At 37.9% G+C, this 9935-nt stretch overlaps 1 pseudogene; it reads left to right on the top strand.

Moving 5' to 3' along the window:
- The first annotated feature begins 382 nt into the window (after positions 1–382).
- LOC149191099 (DEAD-box ATP-dependent RNA helicase 53, mitochondrial pseudogene) lies at positions 383–1810 on the top strand (annotated as a pseudogene).
- Positions 1811–9935: the final 8125 nt, after the last annotated feature.

Below are 9935 nucleotides of genomic sequence, written 5' to 3'. Positions count from 1 at the left end.
ACAAAATACGGTGACTATGATACAAAAAGTCGAAGCCAAAAGGAAAGTCGGCGGTGACGATGAAGGGTTGATGTTGCCAAGCTCGGAATGGATGAAGAGACTATTAATTCTCTCAATAAGCGCAATATTACTAGATTGTTCCCCATTCAAAAAGCAGTGTTGGAACCAATAATGCAAGGTTGTGACATGATTGGTCGCGCCAGGATAGGAACTGGAAAAAACTCTTGCCTTTGGAATCCCAATCTTTGAAAAATCATTCAGCACAACCGTAAGAATGGGCATGGATCATATCCCTTGGCACTCATCTTGGCTCCAACACGAGAACTTGCACGCCAAGGAATTCCAAGAATCTGCTCCAAGCCTAGATACTCTTTGATGTTATGGGGGTGTACCTATAATGAGCCAAATCTAGAAGGGGTTTAGATGTTGCTGGAACACCTAGTCGCATTATTGATCTAATCAATCGTGGTGCATTAGTCTTTTCATAAGTACTATTTATTGTTTTGGATGAGGCTGACCAGATGCCGAATGTGGGCTTTGATGAAGATGTTGAGGTGATTATGGAAAGATGGCCGAAAAGGCGTCAGAGTATGCTTTTTTTCTACTACAATGCATGTTTGGGTGCAAAGGCTTTCAAGGAAATATTTAAATGATCCTGTTGTTATCGATGGTGTTGGTGAATCATCTCAGAAGTAAGCAGAAGAAATCTCACTTTCTTATATTGTTGCATCCACCTATGGGAAATGTTCGATTCTCAACCCATTGATAACTGAATATGCCAAAGGAGGAAAATGTACTTTTTTCACTCAAACAAAGTCAGATGCGGATAGTTTGCTGGTGGCACTGGGTCGGGTACTTACATGCGAACCTCTTCATGGTGATATCTCACAGAATCAGCAGGAGAGGACTCTTGCTGGCTTTCGTGAGGGGTGTTTTAATGTGTTGATTGCTACTGATGTCACTGCATCTGGTCTTGATATTCCTAATGTGGATCTCGTTATTTAATACGAGTCCCAACGACTTCAGATATTTTTGTGCATAGATCAGGGCAAACAGGGCATCTGGTCTTGATATTCCTAATGTGGATCTCGTTATTCAATATGAGCTCCCAACGACTTCAGATATTTTTGTGCATAGATCAGGGAGAATAGGGCATGCTGGTAGGCCCGATAATGCTATCCTTATCCATACCGACCAACAGATTAGGCAAGTTAAGATGATTGAAAATGATATAGGTTCCAAGTTTAAAGAGCTGACTCAGATGAAAGAGGAAATAGACAATGGAGTTGGTGGTTTCGGTGATTCAGGAGGCAGTCGTTTTAGAAGTTATGGCGGTTCAGGAGGGAGTCGTTTTGGAAGTTCTCGCAGTTTAGGGGGGAGCCGTTTTGTAAGCTACGGTGGTTCAGGAGGGGGGCGATCTGGTGGTTCAAGCTATGGTGGATCAGGAGGAGATTATGGGGGTTCAAATTATGGCAGATCAGGAGGAAGTTACAGTAGTGGATTGGGAAGTAGCTATAGTGGTGGGTCAGGAGGTAGTCTGGTGGTTCTAGATCCCGCTGTTTTAGTGACTGTGGGGAGTCTTCTAGCTCTCATAGAGGTTCCAGTATGGGGGTTCAAGTTATGGCAAATCAGGAGGCAGTTATGGTAGTGGATCCGGAATTAGCTATAGTGGTGGGTCAAGAGGTGGCTATGGTGGTTCTAGATCCCGCCATTTAAGCGCCATTTTAATGACTATGGGGAGTCTTCCAGCTCTCAGAGAGGTTCCAGTAGCAGGTTTGGAGACTATGGGGCCGCTTTTAGTACTAGATGAGACAATAAAATATTTGAGGGAGTTTGGTAGCAGGGATGCAAGAATTTTGAACTTGGTGTTAATTAGAAACCCAGGTTCAAGTGGCAACAATTTATATGAAATTGCAGAGTAGTAGCCTGAGAGCCTCTATTCTTTGGGAGCGAGCTTTGTCGCAATCAGTGCGAACATATGAACGAAATCGCTGGAATATGAAATTTGTGTAGCCACCAAGAAAGAGACAGATTTTTGGTTCCATAGGAGATTCACTATGGTTTTCTTAGTGAGAAATAGTAGTTGTGTATGGAATGTGTCATTTGAAAAGAAAATGCACATTGTATTTACTAGCAAGTGCAAATGAATTGTATCCTCTATAGCGTATTTTTGTGAAAATCATAGATATCTTAACTGCTATGGCTTTCGTGTAGAACATACGCAATATATCACTATTGTTGACCTAGAAATATTCAATACACCTAGTATTGTAGAATGTATTGGTGATGGATCGATCGCTCTAGGATTCCACCTCATTTTTCTTTGCAAATGTAAAAAAAATTGGGGTTCTTTTGATTAGATTGGACAATTTTATTTACATAGGATTGTGCGCAACTAAGGCCACAGATATATAAGCGAATAAGGGAAAACGCTTTATGTCCATGTTTTCAAAGGCATTTCCTTTTTGTCCCTCTAAAGAAGTACCAAGTTCTTTATTTGAGCAGAACCAAGGCCAAGGATATATAAGAAAATAAGGGAAAACGCTTTTCCCCGATGTCTTCCAAAGGCATTTCCTTTTTTTTTTGTAACCTCTAAACGAGTACCAAGTTTTCTTCTACTCTGTCCTGAATGTTCACAACACCATGGACCATGTTTTCAGTTTTCCTACTTTTATAACACAATTTATTAATTTCTTTTCACAATGTTTGGGAAGGAGATACCTTACCTAGTCCCCAAAATCGTGATTCTCAGTTTCCTATAGTGAAAATTGGTATGGTTATGCTCGACAAAAAAACAGAATATGATTGTCAAATTTCAGGTGGTTCAAGCTATTATTATATGCCTGGAAATGCATGACCCAACAATTTCTCAGGTGATTTTTCTATAATGGTTTGTTACTCGAAGGTTTTGGATATGGTGAGAGTTTCCTATAGTGAAAATTGGTATGGTTATGCTCAACAAAAAAACAGAATATGATTGTCAAATTTCAGGTGGTTCAAGCTATTATTATATGCCTAAAAATGCATGACCCAACAATTTCTCAGGTGATTTTTCTATAATGGTTTGTTACCTGAAGGTTTTGGATATGGTGAGGATTATCAAATTTCAGTTGGGTCACAAGGACCTTCAAAAGTTTCTCCACTGCTAAATGCTGCTAAATGACTTTTCATTTCAGTGATATGGTGAGGATTATCAAATTTCAGTTGGGTCACAAGGATTTTCAAAAGTTTCTCCACTGTTAAATGTTGCTAAATGAATTTTCATTTCAGAGATATGCCACTGGTAATGGACAATTTCAAGGATTTAATAGCTCACATGAAACTGTTGTTTATGATTTAAGACTGCTGAAGAACATTTTGTTTACTAATTTTTATCTTCAATGTTTTTTTATGTTATGATGTTTCTCCAATTTATGCCTTACGGCGTTCCTTTGCAACATTTGGTGCAATTGCTAGTTATATGCATTTTGGATAATTGTTGTGCAAAATTTATTAAAACTTGTATTTAATTTGCATGAATTGATTATTTCTGTTTTAAATTAAAACATGCTATTTTGGATGAGTATATTGTTGGACACCTAATCCTCAATGGGTTAATGTGGAAGCCGAATAGACAAAAGGAAGTCCAAGAGACCTTGGGATGTGAAACCCAACGGTCAAGCCATGTACTATAAATGTATATCATTTGTTAATAAAAAATGTACTCTCATGTTTTAACTTTCCTATTTGTCTTTGCCATGTGTGTGTTTAACATGGTATCAGAGTTGGAGGCGAATTTCTGCCCTGCTCAAATTTGAGCCACTAGTTGTGGCCTCTCTATGCATGTCAGTAACTGTCATTATTGTGTGCATGCTGCAAATGGTCTCGCTGTCCTCTCTGAGCTAAATTTGTGTTGGGTTCTGAACAATGGCGATTCTCTGCGCATGAATGAATGGCTCCCTGATACTGAAGGATGATGACGTTGTGCAATGACTTCCCAGGTGAGCGTAGACTGTGCATTGGCTTCCTGCATATGTTGGTACGTAATTTGTCGACTGTACATTGAAGGTTTTGGACGGTCGATGAAGTTTTCGTTTCATTGAAATTCTTTGATGATTGTGCGTTGTCCTGGTTGAAAAGGCCGATAATGTTGTGTTTTTAAATGACGAGTGTTGAGTAAATATCGGTACATGCTTTGAGTTTTAGTTTCTTTCAATGGACATATGTAATGGCATGATGGTGGTATCATTCAACTTTTCCTTACCGCGACCTTGAGATACATGCTTTAAGTTATTTAGAAGACAAAGCATTAGTGTGCAGTTATTATTTGAAAACCTAGCATACAACGCTTCTAGACTTTCATTTGACTCAGAACGTTGTGGTTAATTTTTGCACAATCGACTCATATACAATGTTGTCTCCATCCTGCAGCCCATATACAATGCTTTCTGTCTCCATACACGCTTTAAGTGTATTCATTGGTATTCATTGCCTCCACCCGTGGCTCTTTTAATGTTGTATGTTGTAACGCCATAATGCCATACCACAAGTCATAACACCATACCAGTATTCATTTAAAATTGTCTCCATATACAACGTGGCTTCCAATGTATAACATTGTTTGCAATAACTATACCACTAAACCGTCGTTGTCTTCTAGTGTTATGTTTGGAAAGTTGTGGTTTCGGCCTCCATATGCACAGTGCTCAACCGGCATAAAAGAATCCTCCACAAAGGTCTATAGCCATTCCAAGTCCGCAAGGGTGTCCATAGGAGCACAGAGCTTGACAGCAGGAAGCTCCTCTATAACTTGGGTTACCGAAGAATAATTTGCTTCAATAGAACCAGCCGAGGCCTCCAATATCGTCATTTGAAAAGTTGAGGAGGACGTCTATGTGAAACGCCTTTCTTTCGTTATGGCAATTTACAACCATTATGATGCCGGTGGAGTAAAGTGTTTGTTTGAATATTTATCTCCTTTTTGTGTTCATTAGGAGGTAATCACAAAGGTGCATGTTAAGACAAAAAAAAAAGGCTATTCGAGATTCGAATGTTTTGATTCACTCAAGATCGGTCTCATAGAAGTTATGGGAATGAGTTTCTATACACCAGTGGCACAATTTTTACCCTCTTAGTGAGCTGAGTTATTTCAATTTTATTATTGGGCAGCGGACATAGCAAGCAAGAGTTTTCTGAAGAGAAAGGGGACGAGTTACCTAATATATTGCTGCTGGTTGGTCTATTGGTATTCTGGGTCAATTTCTGCCATACCAGAACGAGTTTGTCTCAGTTTGGATGCCATTTAGAGGCTGTGTGTGTGGTTGTATATTCTTTTCACTAGGTAGAGTATCTGAGTCTATTTGTTGACTGTGGGAAGTGTGACTTACTGCTGGTGTGATATCAGTCAAGGGGATTATTGATAAAGGGACGTGGACTTGTCCTATAGTGAATCATGAACTAGTTGAAGCGTGGCACCTCTAGTAGCAGCGTACATCACTACAAATATATTCATGCAATTATCCCAGGTTGAAAGATCTCATGATAGTCTGAGCACATAAATCCAAATCTAGGCCTGTGAGGACGAATTCCATTGTTAAACAGAGTTAGTGCGAAGTCCTTGTGAAAAGGGACAATTTCCCTCGAGTTAAAATGTTGAAAGTGTGGCTTCTCTATGGGCTGAGAATTGGCATCATTCTTGTGGATGAATTATGTTAAATAAGGGCCAGGCTTCCCTCTGTTCATAGCTAGTTAAAGTTTAAACACACTCCACAAGGTACCACATTTGGAGAGTTTTTTTGTGCTAATTTGGACGTTGTTATGGAAGAGAGAAGGAACAAGTTTACTGCCTGCTGGTTGATTTACCCCTTGTGAGCTGAGTTTAGCAGAGTCAAGGGACGTGTTTATTAACTTGTTGTAGCTGATACTGAGGTGTTGATATACGTTGAAGAGGTAGCCAAAAATATTCCAGTAACTTACTCAAATCTGGTATCTCAAATGTTGAAGTGGACTGTGAGTTAATGCCATCATAGATAGTGCATATATATATATCAGATTTTGTTTATCTTCAAAAAAAAAAATATATATATATATATATATATTTCATTCTGGCATATGCATTGTTAGCTCTCCATAAATTTTGTGTGATATATGAGGGCAGATCGTTTTCTTTGAAGAAAGTGGCAAGATCAGAGAATATTGATTCGTACCCTAGTCAAAGTATTTATATATGAGCAATGAAGTCCTGTCATGACTTGGTGCTATAGTTGTTGAAGTTTTGATAACCATCATTTCTGCTTTGAAAGTGAAGGAGTATTTGAAGGATCCAAGCAAGTTTGCAGTTGTTGCTGCCCTAGTTGTGGCATTGTATTTAAAACTCATTATAGTTTTTGTCTACATATATATGCATTGATTCCTTGTTACTTCGACTGTTGCATAAGAGTTTGGTGGGCTGTATAAAGGCAATGATTGTTTTGACAAATAAAAGTAATCTTTTGTGGAGAAAAGTTTAGTCGGTTGTATTGTCAGAACATAGTGTTGGTCATGAGTAAACTCTTATTTTTATGTAATGGATTGTAATTGGTGCTTGTTGGTTGCACACTGATCATTTGCTGCACATTTATAAAGGATATTGCTAGTGGGTATTACTTTTTTGCATTGAGTAGTAGTTGTGATCAGTTTTTAAGGTGTAATTCTGACATTAAAGAAAAAAATGGCCAGAATCAATGAAGTATTAGAGTTCCTCAAAACTCTGATATTGTCTACTACTCATGATACATTAAAAGTCAGCAAAGTTTATCTCACAGACATTCAGGTCTGTCTACAAAATGCACAAGACAAAATTGAATTTTTAGAGCTTGTATCATAGCTACAGCAAGAAGAATTAAAATAGAGGAGTTATTCTGAACATGTTTCTGTTCAGAAGATTGAAACGGAATCCCATAAAGTAGCAAGGTTACATGCGGATACAGAAGTTCACCTTGCACTTCCCAAGCCCATCATCAGACCTTGGGAAGAGCTTGTCCATAACAAGCACAGAACTGGTCTTGGATATGACAAGGACGTATCCTTTCATATTCTAGACTACTCCAAACCAATCTAATTTCAAAGTGATGGATTTCTTGAGGACGGTTCATCTTCACCTGTTCTTCATGACAGTTCCCCTTCAGCTGTTCCAAATTTTTCCCCTCTTCCACAGCAACAACAACAAAAACAACAGATTGTGAAATGCCAACACTGTGACCGAGTTGGCCATCTGAAAGATCATTGTTTTGATCTTCATCCATGTAAGAACTGTCATAAAGCCAGTGATTCTTCAAACAAATGCTTCAGAAACAAACCTCCTGCAAGAACAAAGATTCATCTTGGATGGATCACTTCTTGTCAATGGGCATCAACAGCCAAGAAGATATTTCAGTCACATGTCAGAACTTGTTCAAGAGTATTGAACAGTGTTGCAGTTGAGTTTTCTCCATCATTTCACCTTGTATCTGACGGGGGGGAAATTATGGTCATCTACAAGCTTCAAAGTCACATCAAGCGAGCCTGAGCCACAGCCTACCACATCAGTTTCAGAGTTGTAGCCAGAAACAAAGATGCCCCTGCAGCATGCCTTCAGTTGGTAATTTGGGACACTTCCTCTAGCAGAAGACTTCAACTTCTTGGCAGTTTTGGAAGAATTCTAGGAACAAAATTGAGAACACTTCCTCTAGTAGAAGACTTCATCTTTTTGCCTGTTTTGGAAGAGTTCCAAGAATTTCATTAAGCATTCCAGAGTTGTTGGTCATCCATAAACCATCACAGGTTGGGACTTCCATTTTCAAGTTGAAGTTCTCCCTTTTATGTGGGGTGAGACCTCCCTTTCATGGTTGAAGGTTTCCCTCTTCAAAACAATAGGAGCACTTCCTCTAACAAAAGACTTCAGCTTCTTGCTAGTTTTGGAAGAGTTATGGGAACTGCACTAAGCGTTCTAGTGTTAGTGGTCATCCTTAAACCAACGCCCTTCATATCAACATTTTAGAGAGCACATTCAGCCTAGTGTTGCCATACATTTTTGCACATTTTGTATTACAGCTCTCTTCTTGGACTCATACATAACCCTGCGGATTAAGGGGGGGAATGTTGGACACCTAATCCTCAATTGGTTAGTGTGGAAACCGAATAGACAAAAGGAAGTCCAAGAGACCTTCAGATGTGAAACCCAACGATCAAACCATGTACTATAAATGTATATCATTTGTTAATTAAAAAATGTACTCTCATGTTTTATCTTTCCTATTTGTCTTTGCCATGTGTGTGTTTAACATATACGAGACCTATCGCTGAATGATATGCATGAATATTATAGTTTATTTCAAGCTAATTTTTATGCATAAAAGAAATAATGTCTAGTGATCCATATAATTTTAATTGATTAGAGAATAGCCACAGCATATCTAATTAAATAATACTATATATTATGATTGATTAGGATCACATAAAGAATATTTAGATATTAATTGTAATCAATTATACTAAATATAATATTTTATCCCACAAGAATTTTTATTATATTTATATAATTAATTAAGATAAAATATTCATAACTTACCCACAAAAATTATGAATTAATAGTTTTATCATAAAATTCAAATCTAAGATAGAATTTATATCGAATTATAATCATAATATACCCTTTAGAATTATGAATTAAGTGAATAATTTGATAAATTTTATCATAAAGAATAATTGAATCTGCTTGAATTGAAAATTTAGTCCACAGACAATTTTTATGTTATTAGATTCAATTTATAAGCATGATTTACATTGGTAAAGCATGAAATTTTATTTAGGCCTCAAATTTAACATAAGCATGTGATCTTTAATTTTATGCAGTTTTACAACTTGCAAATTTTTCTGAAATTCGTTGTGATATCCCTGAACTTAAGGGAGATAATTATAAGGTCTGGAAAGAGAGAATTATCCTTCATTTGAGATGGATGGACATAGACTATGCTATTAGGAAAGATGAACCACCAACACTCACTAATACCAGCACTGCAGCGGACATCACGCCTTATGAATGATGGGAGTGATCTAATCACCTAAGCATGAAGTTGATTAAGACTAAAATTTCAACTGGTATTTGTGGTTTCGTTGATCAGCATGAAAAGGTCTGAGACTTTCTGAAATCCATTGATGATCAATTCGTCACTTCAGACAAGGCACTAGCAAGCACCCTAATCATTAAGTTCTCATCCCTAAGGCTCACCAGTGTGAATGGTGTGCGTGAGCACATCATGCAAATGAGGGACACTATGGCTCAATTGAAGAAACTCGAGGTTGAAATATCGGAGTCCTCCCTGGTGCACTACATTCTGAACACCCTTCCACACCAACACGGACCCTTCAAAATCTCATACAACACACATAAGGATAAATGGTCAATTAATGAACTCATGACCATGTGTGTTCAAGAGGAAGAGAGATTGGTGATGGAACTGGGAGAAAGTGCAATGTTGGCAATGCGTGGAAAGGGCAAATCTCAAGCCAATAAGAAAGGGAAAGGTAAAGTACCTCCCTAAGCTAATATCAAGAAGGATTCCAAGTGTTTCTTCTGTAAAAAGAAGGGGCACATGAAGAAGGAATGCGCCAAATTTCAGAAATGGCTTGCAGACAAAGGTAATCCAATCTCGCTTGTTTGTTATGAATTTAATATGGTTAAAGTCAATATTAACACTTGGTGGATTGATTCTGGATCAACAATTCACATTTTGAATTCCTTGTAGGGCTTGCAAAACCTAAGGAAGCCAGTGGAAAGTAAGCAAAGCATCTTATCAGGAAACAAGATGGGCTCGCATGTGGAAGCTATAGGAACATGCTATTTAACTTTAAGTAGTGCTTTGTTTTAGAATTAGAAAAGACCTTTTATGTTCCAAGTTTTTCTAGAAACTTGATTTCAGTTTCAAGGCTTGTACCTT

The sequence above is a fragment of the Pinus tabuliformis genome, chromosome 3_1 (genome assembly GCF_031772625.1).
Source record: "Pinus tabuliformis cultivar Carrire ecotype Pingquan chromosome 3_1, CPIR1, whole genome shotgun sequence".
Taxonomy (NCBI): Eukaryota; Viridiplantae; Streptophyta; class Pinopsida; order Pinales; family Pinaceae; genus Pinus; species Pinus tabuliformis.
The sequence above is the reverse complement of the archived record's forward strand: the minus strand, read 5'-3'. Positions and strand labels throughout refer to the sequence as shown.